At 45.0% G+C, this 12,356-nt stretch overlaps 1 long non-coding RNA gene across 1 annotated transcript in view; it reads left to right on the top strand.

The window, feature by feature from the left end:
* The window catches only part of LOC102005769, an 11,077-nt gene extending 3,650 nt beyond the window's left edge, over nt 1–7,427 (top strand). The window contains exon 3 of the long non-coding RNA XR_259443.2: nt 6,753–7,427. This is a non-coding gene — a long non-coding RNA (uncharacterized LOC102005769). The remainder of the gene's footprint in view (nt 1–6,752) is intronic.
* The last annotated feature ends 4,929 nt before the right edge of the window (nt 7,428–12,356 follow it).

The following is a 12,356-nucleotide window of genomic DNA, read 5'->3' as shown; positions in this document are numbered from 1 at the left end:
TTTTTGGTTTTCTCCGGTACCGGGAACCGAACTCACGACCTTGCACTTGCCAGGCAGGCGCTTTTGCCGCTGAGCTAAATCCCCAGCCCCTCCTTTGTTTATTATTGAAATGATGCATATTCTGGGGTTTGAATCTGATGATGCAGGATATGGAGAGGAAAAAGCTGCTGGGACATGAAGGGATGTGATTCTGAGGTCAAAGGGAGCAATCACTTTTGGTAAGACCAACGACAGTTCATTAACAGAAGAACTAGCAGTGTGTATGGACACAGATGCTTACATAGGATTGTGCTTGAGGGAAAATGTAGGTGCTCTTTTCTAATATTTTCCATTTTGAACCAATGGAAAAAAGACATCAGCCAAAAGTGAGGATGGGAGAAAAGATGTTAAAGATTTATTGACAGAGGGAAATGGTATGTTGATGCCAGGTAGCATTAAGGACCAACTTGCAATTAATGTTCCTGAGTCTGAGGTAGCCATGTGTATTTATTTTTGTTAAGTCAATCCTGCAGTGCCCCATGGCACACATGCTGAGTATCCTATTCCTACTGAGGCTGTTAAGGGTGATTTGGGCATTGGTTGGCTCTGCTGAGGTATGCCAAGCAACTCTCCTTCAAGCCTTAAGTGCCTCTAGAATTTCTTCCTCTCTGCTCATTGTATTTATGTATTTATTATTTTCGTACTTTAATTTTAATTTTTTTATTTTAAAGAGAAACAATCAAAGTAATACAGAATTTCAATATAAGATGATAAAAAATTAACAATGGTTATTATATTGTATATCGTTATCTTCAAAGTAGTTGCTCAAATTACCAGATACAGGCATGCAAAATTGATCAAACAATATAAACACTAACTGTTCCTTTCAGTGAACGAATAGAAATTAGTAGTACAATTATCTTAGCTATCTTGTGTGTGTATATATTTTTTTTCTTAAAATTTCCCTTCCTTTTTATCTCTTTTCCCCCATCCCAGTTGTTCTTTCCCCTTGAGCAGTTTTTTTTTCCCTTTCACAATATCTATTGTACCTTTTAGATCTTATTTACTCTTTCAGTTTCTTATGCTAGGGAGACAATACGATGTTTACACATAAGAGTCTGATTTATTTCACTATAAACTCGAGACTTTTATAGGTAAATGGATGCGCCTAGAGACCATGTTCACTGTATTTAAGTCTGCTCCATGGGTATTTCTTTTGGGACCCATGCAGAAGGGGCAGAAAATATGCAAGAGAAGCTCTTTTGAAAAAAAGGCACCTGTGCAAGAGAGTAGGTGGAACCCAACTAGCTTCTAGAACCCTTGCCCTGGAGTTGGCATGTGGGCATTCCTGCCAATGTGCTTTCATCCAAAGCAAGCCATGTGGGTGTTCCAGTGGGTGGTAATTCCAAGTCACCTGGCAAAGGATGTTGATGTATAATATTAATATTGGGCCAAACCTAAAAATTACAACCTTCCAATTCATTATCATTTATAACCAGTGGATTGTTTTTGCCAGGCTTATTCAGATAAATGAATAGAATTAAGAAATAAATGAGAAAAATATGCACAAATTCCCTTCCACTGTGTCTGGCACATACTAACCACAAGAACATAGCTTGCCCTCCATCACGACTTTCAATATTATTATTAAACACAACAATCTGAGACAGTTTGCATCTACCGAGCACTTACTACATGCCGGCTATTGTTGTATGTGTTCAGCAGAAAACTTTTGCTACTTCTTACTCCAAATCATATTCAAATTTGAAAGAAATAAATTTCAGAGTCACAAGATGCACTAAATAGAATGTTTATGTGATTAGTTGGGAACATGCTGTATCCCTGCTGGAAGCACAACCCTGAACCATTAAGTCTGAGGCACCAAGCAGCAGTTTGTTCAAGACTAACATTCAACAAAATGTCCCTTGGCGATCACAGCTCTGAGTCAAGCAAAAGTTGGTTAAAGGAGATTCTATGTCTCCTGTCATCTGTCGTTACAGACCACACGATAGGTGCACAATAGCTGTAACCCCCATAGGCTTAGGAGATGTGGTTCCCAGATTTTTCGATACTTGTTTCAAATCCTCCCCTCCAAGGTATTCTTGTTTTGAAATGTTTTAATCACCAAACCACATGTAATAGGTAGTAATTAATTTGTACCTCTGCTTCTCCTTCCCACCACAATCATGACGGTGATCACAAAGACGAAAGCAACGGTAACACTTCAGTAGTGTCCCTGCAGCTGTGCTTGATGGCCTTCCTGTCATTTGCTAAGCCCACAATTCAGGTACTCTCACCCACCCCGCTTCCTGACAAGGAAGTTGAGGTTTAGTATCATGATACAAATCACAAGCTGGTTTGTATGGCTAAATTAAAGATTTCTAGGACTCTTTTAAGTAAACATAATAGTCCAGGAATCCCCATACCTGCCTTCAGGTCCCTGGAAGAGGAAACTAATGCACAGAGAACTTCAAAGACATTGCTAAGGTCTCACAGATAGTGAGAGAAGATTGGAGTCTTGACTCTACCTTTGGGCACTCTTTGCTGCTACTCCTCACTGCAGAATGGGAGGATTCTCTTTACAAAGCAAGCTTGAAAAATTCATTCCTCACATAAACTCAGTGCTTCTGATAAAGTCACTTTGCCTCATGTCTCATAAACAAGACTTGTGCTTGTGCCTATTAAATTTCTGGGCCAGGGATATAGTTCAGTGGCATAAGTGCCTGCCTGGCAAGCACAAGGTCCTGAGTTCCCAGCACCAAAAAAAAAAAAATAAAAAAATAAAAAAATAAAGTTCTGATTTAGTGCTGTACCAAATTCTAATTTTACTTCTTTATAAAGGAAAGTCAGAAAATGTAAGAGTGTGTGTGTGTGTGTGTGTGTGTGTGTGTGTGTGTGTGTGTGTTGGAATAAGAGAGTAGAGAAGACTAGGGAAAAAACTATTCTTTACTGTTGTTTTCTTCTTTAAATAGAAACTCTTTTAGGATGGAAGAGTCACAATAATCTTATCATAGAGCTGTGTTATCAGTACAAGCACATAATCAGCTAAAAGATATTCTGAGTGCTAAGTGACTTAGGAGATATACACCACATCTGGGACCTTGTGCACCAGGATGTCCTAGTGTTCTAGTACAGTCTATGCTGGATCCAAATTTGGAACCCACACACTCTTGGACTGAAACATAAATTCCTTTATTTCTCCCCCAAACACCCTGCCCTGCTTTCTTTCCCAGCTGTGCACACTGAGGGTTTCAGTTTTGTTCAGTAGGTTAAGGGTGATCTCGGTTGGATGAGTTGAGAAAGGTTGGCTGTTGTGGCGTGGGTACTGGTCATCAAGCTGAAGGGAGAACAGCGTCTGTAGAGGGGACGATGCCGGGAGCAGGTTAGCAGAGTGGAGTTTTACTGGGTGTGTGACTGCAGGTGGTCGGCGGCTGGAGTCTGCCAAAAGCAGGAGAATTGAAGGGACTGAGAAGGCAGGGTCTGAGTCGAGCTGAGTCAAGGTAGGTGTGGAAGTTATGAAGAACAGTGACAGAAATGGAGTCCGAGAAGAAGGCCGTGAGGTAGGTGTCCAGGTCCCCTGTGAGTGAGAACAGCCATCAAGAGGCCAGAAAATGTCAGCAATATGGGGGCAGGAGAGGTCACAGAGCCTCAGCGAAACTGGAGTTCTGAGAGGGGAAGTTGCATTAGTTCAAAATTAGTCACTCTCAACCTTGAGGATGCGGCTCCATCTTAGGCCCCACTGTATTTTGGGAAATGGGAGGGGGAGCTTCCGTTTTCACCCATTTTCCTGAGTGACTAACTCCCGAATACACCCTAATATCCATGTGCACCTGGGCACACTGGGCAGCTGTGGAGATAGACGTCCCTTTAGTGAGGCCAGGGGTGGAATCTTAAAGGACAACAGGCCTACAGAAAGTGCCAGAGAGCCACAGCGGTGGCTCTGGGAGTGGCTCTCTTCCCTGGGCAGAAGGGCCGCGTCCAAACGGCTGCTGACTGGAGCCTTTCTCTCTCACTGGGCTACAGGGGAACTTCCGTTTGCTCTAGCAGCCAAGCAGAGCACATTCAAGAGCGAATAAAATGTCAGGCTCTCTGGGGCTCTAGGGTGGCAGTGATGCCGTGAGTGTTACATCTTGGGAAGTCTCCGCATGACCTCTCCTGGGAACCTGTTCCTGGACCTTGAGAACGTGCATGTAGGACATTTTCCACCGTGGTGACTCCTCCCTGGTTACACAGACAGCTCTACTGCTCTTTAGAAGCAGGTGGAAAAAATTTTTCTTAAATAGAATTATTATGAAAAGTGTTTCAGGTTACCTTAAAGACACGTTGGTCGATGACTGGCTCTTTCCCACACACTCCATCGGTGTGTGACTGAGTTGTTCCATGCTTTCAGCTGGACATACCTTGAATGAGGTCTTTGTCATGGCAGCTCTAGGCTTGGCTTTGCCAGTGCTGACCGAAAGCCAGGGGAGCTTACTCCACGTTCCCTTGCTGAAGCACTCTATTTAAGGATTTGGTGAGTGAGGCAGCCTGCCCCAGGTTATCCCAGACCTAGCAACCCACAACCATGCAAAAACACAGAGGCTCCCCCAGGGGCTCTTGCAACAGCTCCATGGCCAAGTGCATTTTTGGCACCTGGAAACAGAGCCTTCTGCTGGAAAAGTTTGCTTACTATCCACCCTCCAAGATTGGGAAGGCAGGGCCAAGGCTGAAAAAGCTACACCTACTGAAAATCAGCCACCTCAACTCTCCCAAAGGGGACTAAAGTTTGTGTGCCTTTCCACTGGGACCATCCATCTCCTCCAGCCCTTTGCAGTGGTCCCCATCTTGATTGGTTCCCTTTCACCACTACAGGAAGAGATGAGGAATGCAGCCCCATGTCCATGACAGCAGCTCCCAAAGGCCGAAGAGCTGCATTACTTTTGGATAGTGGACATTTGTTGGAGAAGTCCAGTGGTTAGAGAGGGCATCACTGTGTAGTTTGTCCAGAAGTGACACAGTGACAGCTACAGGGGCAGTGGCTTCAGGATTAGGGATATAAATGGAGACAACATTGATTTCTATGCCTATAGAGCTGTGCCTTAATTACACCGATGAACGCATTTTAAATTCTGGTTTCCGGTTTAGTCCACCGCTCTTTGCAGGCATTCGTCAACGCCAGAGATGTCACAGGTGCCTCCTCACAATGCTTTGTGCTCAGTGCTCCTTCCAGGGTCAAATAGAGCTTCTTCTTCACTTCTTTCTGAGCCTCTCCTCTGTGCGGACGTGTGGTCATCATTTTCCACCTCTGCACATCAAAGCCCTCGGCAAAGGACTGGCTATTTTCCCAGGCAAGCTGTTGTATCTAAGCTCAGCAAACAAGAGCAGGTGTGCCTATCTGTCCGTCTCCACGCTGAGCCCACCAGTTAGAGCCGAAATGGCTCTGGCTTTGGTGTCAGGCAGGCCTAAGTTTGGCTCTTTTCTGCCCTACTTGCAAGCCAGGTTACACTGACTGGTGTTAAGACTTCAGAAATTCCTTCTGTAGTATAAGGATATCAATAGCTACCATGATGAACTGGTTATAGTAAAAATTCTCAATCTGTTAGGTGTTTTGTACAAAGAGTGGCTAAATAAGTACTCAATACACATAACTTTCAAACCCAAGTGATCTTTAAAGAAAACTTTAGTAATCTTAAAAGATTAAAAGTGTTTATTCAATACAGTACTAAACTATGTCAAAAGTAATCATGGAAGTATTACAGAGGCCATATTAAATGATGAAAGTCTCCAGAGGATTCATAATAAATTAACAAAGGTTCAGTGATAAATATCTAGTGCCCAACACAGGATGATGATGGTCAGTATCAATCTGGATGTAATTTTCCAAGGCCACATATCTGTCAGTGGTTTATATAAGGGTACAGAGCACATGTTTATCAAATTTACAGGTGAACAGAGGCTAGGAGAGAGTGAACAGTGTAGATGACAGCATCAGGATGAGTAAACACCCTTACTAGTTAAAACAACCCCCAGGTGAAATGTAGCAGGGTTGACGCAAGCTCTTGAACTTGGCTCTAAAAGAATGAACACAATGGAAAAGACAACACCATGCCGGCGTGGGTAAAATCTTTAGGGTACGTAGTTAGACTGCCAAGAATGCTAATGAAAATACGGATCAACAAAATCAGAGTACATATAACGAAAGAAGGGTACCTGAGACTTGCATCCAAACCTCAATAGGCATAGAGACAAACAGCAGTGACAGTAAATTACTTTTACACCACCTTACAGGAATGAAAGTGCTGGAGACTTTTTTTCTAGAAAAGCAAAATCTCAATGAAGAGTGGCTGCTATTTTAAAATAGTATAGAGAAGGCATATGTATAGTGTTCCCCAAGTGGGTTAGATACACGACCCCTGACACAAGGAAACATAAATAAGGTGGTTGATAATGTATTCATGTGAACAATATATAATTATACCAATAATATATAGTCACAGACAATAGAATGATGATTCAGTCAGTGATGAGCCACATGTGTAGTGGTGATCCCATAAGATTATAATGGAGCTGCAAAGTATCTATTACCTGGTGATGCTGTGGCCAAGGTAATGTTAAAACACAGTACCTTATTCGTGGATTTATGGTGATGTTGGTGTAAACAAAGCAACTGCTCCGTCATTTATGTAATCACATAGTGCATGTAATTGTCTGTAGCATGTAATACTTGATCATGATAATAAATAGCTATGCTATGGATTCATGTATTTACTGTATTGTATGTCTTATTATTTCAGAGCACACTCCTGCTTATACAGGAAAACAAGCTAACGGTGAACCCGCCTCCTGCAGGTCCTCCTGGAGGAATTCCAGGAGAAAATGCACTGTTACTGGAGCGGACAAACCCCTGCATGTCACTGTCCCGAGGACTTCCCAGTGGAGCAACTGTGGAGGTGGAAGACAGCGACAATGGTGATCTCAGCTCTGTGCAGGCTTAGGACTGGGCGTGGGTTTGTGCCTTCCTCTTCAACAACAGAAACAGTATTTTGGAATGGGGATGCTGGGGATTGAGCTCAGAGCCTTGATAACAAATTTGAGACATAGAGAAAAGTTTCTAGAATAAGGATATAAAGAAAGAAAACAGTTTTGGACATCTGCACAGTATGTTTGTATTTAAGCTAAGCATTACTACAAAAAGTAAAAATGTTTTAAACATTTAAGTATATAAAGCAAAAAGGGGATAGCGATGTAAGGTTAATTTTTTATTTAAGAAAGCGAAGTACTTTTTAATACACTGAGTGCAGCCTACATGTACAGTGTAAGGGGTGGTCACAGCCAAAGTCTTCCTACTTACTGATGCCCAGAGCGACTTCCTTCCCCCAAGCTCCATCATGGTAAGAGCCTTATTTTGCAGGTTCACCTCTTCTTACACATTCATACTGTATTTTTCATGTACCTCCCTGTCTTGGTTACTTTCTTCTCGTTGCTGGGACAAAAATACCTGACACCCAAAATTAAGGAAGGAAAGGTTATTTCGCTTACAGTTCGTGGAGGTTTCAGTCCGTACTTGGCAGATTATAAGGCAGAGTGGCACATGGCAGAGGGCTACAGCTCATGGTGGCAGAACACAGCAAAGCAACAACCACACACCAGGGAGGACTGGGGGAGGAATCACCTCAAGCACCCTTTTCCTCTCCCTTACATATACAAGCTATCCACCCCAGGGCGGGTGCAGCTCTCACACCCCTAATCAATCAAACTTTAAAAGCCTGCCCCATGGCCGCATGAGGCTTTGGGGGGACATCCAGACACAAACCATACACTCCCTATGCTTAATATGTTTAGATGCACCCATATCTACCACTGTGTCACAGTTGCCTGTAGTGTTCAGTGTGGTGACATATATTCAGACTTGTAGCTGGGAGCCACGGGCTCTGCCACAGCCAGGGAGTGTGGAGGGTACCACTACCGAAGTGTGCGTAAGTGCACCCCACAAAGGTCACACAGTGCATCGAAAGATGCATTTCTCCATATGCATCGCCCACCAGCAAGTGATGCATGAACTCCTATTTAATGAATAATAATGTAATTGACATGTATTAGGAAACCAAAGCATACTAACCCATGAGTCCGTAAATGCTATTGCTTAGTTGGAGATTAAAGTGAGTAAAGCTGAACTGAGATGATGGAAAAGTATTGAGTGTACAAGTATGTGGTGTGGCAAAAGGCATAAGGGTGATGTGAAAGCACTTCTCAGGCAGACAGCAGATCAGATTTTCAAGTCACCCCCAGTGAAGAAAATTGGAACCAATGAGGAGCAGCCACTTGAAGCAGATGTCAGGCAAACATGGTAGACTTTCCGATGAGCACATTCCTAGGGTAAGAGGGGCACTAACTGAGGCATAAACAAGGCCTCCAACCCAGACACGTGGAACCCTGGCAAGAGGACACAAGGCAGGGACAGAAGAGAGCAGAGCTGGCAGGTAAACAGTTGAACTAGGTTGAGTGCTGCTTTCACTTGATTTGGAAAATACTGGCAGAAATCAAGAGGTGCCGTGGGCTCCAGTGAGGCTGGGTTTGGTAACGATTGCCTTTGGGCGTTCGTCTCAGCTCAGAGCCAAGTTCCTCATCTCCAGCTGTGACACATTAGGTAGAATGCATTGTCTCCTCCATCTCCACTTGGAGCCTGGAGAAGAAGACTGTGTTCCCCAATGACAAAAAATGGGACCTAGGGAAAGAATAAAACGTCCCCATAAAGGAGATGGAAAATATGTGTCCTCAGTCCATGACTTCCTCTACTATCTGCTTATAATTTCCAAGCTCAGGGAAAGTTACTGAGTGTTCCTGAACTCCACGTTTTTTTCATCTCTGAAATGAGAGCAATGGTGCTGAACACACGGCTTCTAGGAGGATCATGATCGGCCAGTTCACCTTACCGAGGGTGTGTGCCCCTGGCATAACAGGCACCACCTTCATAGGCGTTTTCACCTACCTGCTTTTTTTCATCGTGCCTTCTGAGTTCATTGTGATCATCACTTATGTAGCTAATCCAGTAATAATTCCTCTCTAATTCTTTCACTCATTAACTCATGCGGCAGACATTTCTGAAGGTTCCGCGGGAACCGGACACAGTGCGAGGTAAGCACAGGGGTGGGAATGATGCTGGGGGTTGCTGCTGAGTTACACCACTTCTCTACATCTACTTAGACCTGCACATCTCAAGATACACTCACATAACATAGTAGATGAGGATTTGCTCTAAAATCGGGGCACCTAGCAAGGGCCGGGAAAGCAAGGGTCCTGCCTGTGTATTTGCTACTGTATGCCCCTTTTCAGCAGAGTCTGACCCATACAGGAGCTCTGTAAGTGAAGTATTAGCCAAATAAATGAAGAAAGAACCTGATGAGTCGGGGGAATCTGCTGAAAAGATCGTTATTGATAGCACTGTTTTACAAGTAGAGAAATAAAGTGTCACTGGCACTGGTGTCTGCCAGTCACTAAGTAACAGGGAAATGTCACTTGAGGGGGAGAGGTCATCTCACCCTCAACATGGGGGTCCATATGAATGGCCAGTAAAGGGGACAGAAAGACAAGGTGTTCTAAAATAATATACAATAGCAACAGAAGTAATAACAGCAATCGAAATGACACCTGAAGAGTTCCCGCCATGATCCAGGCTGTGTAGTGGGAGCTACACGTGGTCACTGCGAGCACCTGTTGGACTTGACCTATAGGGGGGCAGACTCGGGGCTTCTCCATCTTCATCTGCTGAGGTCTCCCCAGGAACTGAGCCTGCCTGGTCCCTGACTCACATCCTCCTCCGGTGACAGAACTCTTGAGACTGGGATAGGGCACGAGGTGACGGGGAGCTGGAGAACTTCTCAGCTTCCGTCTCTTGCAGGATCTCCTAGTGCTTAGCACCATGGGCCAGATATTTGGTTTTAGTCATTGCCTTGGTCATTTCTTCTCTTCTCTCCTTCCTTCCTTCTTTCCTTCCTTCCTTCCTTCTCTCTCTTTCTCTCTCTTTATTTTTTCTTTCTTTCTTTCTTCTTTCTTTCTTTCTTTCTTTCTTTCTTTCTTTCTTTCTTTCTTTCCCCCTTTCTTTCTTTCTTTCTTTCCTGTTAGGTGGCTCAGGCAGTCCTTGAACTTACAATCTTCCTGCCTCTGCCTCCTGAGTGCTAGCACATTCCCCTGTTCTGTCCTGTCGCACCTTGGCCAGTTCTGTGGCTTTACTGCGCTGTTTGATCTTTATAAAAGCACAGTGGAGTAATCAAAGCTCCTCTATGGGGAGCAGAAGGCAAGAGCTTCACCTGTGTTTTCTCTACCAGCACTGTCCAAGAACATTCCCTGAGAGCAGCTTGTTTCACCGTGGGGCCCTCCGGGCTTTGCATGGCCGGCATACTGCTTGGGACTGACTCTCTACAGAGCGTTATAGTCTACTGAAAGCACCAGATTCGATCTTTCTCTCAGAGTACTTTTGTATGCCCAAAGCCCTCAGATGTTTCCCAATTCATGGGCCTTCGGTAGGTCTGTCCTCACCCCTCCTCTGGTTTTCTCCCCCCTTTTTCCACTGTTCTTGCTCTTTGCCACCCGCGGCTGCCCATTTTGCACACGAGATGGCGGTATTGAGCCTGTTTCGCACTTCCCTGCGCTTGGGACTGAGAAACAATATGATGAAATTGCCTTTCCTTTTTACATAAATCACGGAGAGCTAAGTACCCAGCAGCTGTTATTCTTACTCTTCAAACACCATTGTGATGGGCAGGATTTTGTGCAAAATTCCTAATTTCAGGAGTTCTTGAAAAGCAAGCCCTCGGCTGTCTGCGTCTGTACTTCCAGGCCTGAGGGACCCCGTCCTTCTCCAGCGGTTTGTGAGTGGGCACAAGAGGATGGCAGAATGCACAGAACAAAACACAAGGATGGTCCTGGTTTTGTTCTATCTGGAGCACTGCAGTGGTTGGACCGTCTGACGAACTGCAACACCCGGCCTTCCCTTGGGCAGTGTTTCCTCCCCTGTCTCCTGTCATCTTCTGCTGAATCTTCACGACTCCGTTCAGACTCCACTTGGGTGCCCATGTGTCCTGGCTTTCCTTGGACAGTCCTGGTTTACTGCTTATCCTGGCATCTTTATTAACAGTGTTGCATAAGTACACCAGCTTGGTCTCTAAGTTAACTCCAGGTTCTGGAGTCGGACTGTTTGGGTTTGGATCATGACTTTCATATCCCCAAAGTGGATGACCTTGGGCAAGTCATTCGACCTCTGTGGGGTTCAGCTTCTTGCCCTAGAGTTAGGGATAGCACCGTCCTGTTGGCTTATGACCGGAGATTGGAGCGGACGCAGTACAGGGCTTTGATGAATGGCTGCAACACAGCAGCTCTCAGTGTGACAGTTGATGCTAACCCGGATTCCTATATTGTGGACAAGCCCAAGGAGGTTCAAAGTAACCACTGCAGGAAGTGACTTAGGATCCTGAGGACTGTGTGCAGGTTCCAAGGAGAAAAGAAGCAGGGTAGGAGCTCAGTGTTGAGTCTACAGTGGGTCACAGTGCCTCTCTGGCATCAGCATTACCTGAAGTTGGCGAGAAGTAGTTCCCCAGGCTGTGCCTCGGACAGTAAGCAGACACTTCAGCCATTGCCAAGTTCCTAGCTGAAGGTGCTGAAGGTGCTGCTGGGAGGTGGGTCACTGGGGGCACGGCCTGGAAGGCTGTGTTCTTGCCCTAGCTCCTTCCTGACTGCCGTGGTTTGAGCAGTTCTCCTCCTCCATGCCCTTCTGCCATGCCATTTTTGCCTTGGAGCCAGGCTACCTTGGACTGAACCCTCTGAAACCTATGAACCAAATACATGAGCCAAAACCTTTTCATCCTTTAAATTGCTGTCATGTATTTTGTCCTCGTTGACCGGTACGAGAAGGGCCAGTCACAAGGCTCCAACCAGCAACAGAAATCTTGGTTAACTAGGAAAGGTCAGGCCTGATACACTCCTGAGCCCTTCAGCTGAAGACAACCCTATAGAGCTCTCATCTGAGGGTTACAAATACCAACTTAGCAACCTGAATGTGTCCAAAGTATGCATTTTGTTTGGCCTGTTAAAAAGAAATTAGCCATGAATAAAACAATTGGTCCAACATAAAAATCCTGATCTCTCATTTCCTTTAAAACTTTGGAAGGTCTGGCATCTCCAGGTGGCATCGCTACCAAACCACAGTTGACTGCATTGTGGAGCTGCTGCCCACCTAATCAGGGGGTGCAGCCTCTAGCTTCACTCTTGTGCATACGTGGCCTGTCCTCCCTGTTCCTGTTTGAGACTTGAGTGCTTTCTCTTGCCTTCAGACAAGGAAGCCTAGAACTGGAGAGTGGAGGGACTTGTGTGAGGCACCCAGCCCCAGCTCTGAGGTAGGGGAA

This window comes from Chinchilla lanigera, unplaced genomic scaffold (genome assembly GCF_000276665.1).
Source record: "Chinchilla lanigera isolate Chin_1 unplaced genomic scaffold, ChiLan1.0 scaffold00004, whole genome shotgun sequence".
In the NCBI taxonomy this organism is placed as follows: Eukaryota; Metazoa; Chordata; class Mammalia; order Rodentia; family Chinchillidae; genus Chinchilla; species Chinchilla lanigera.
The sequence above is the reverse complement of the archived record's forward strand: the minus strand, read 5'-3'. Positions and strand labels throughout refer to the sequence as shown.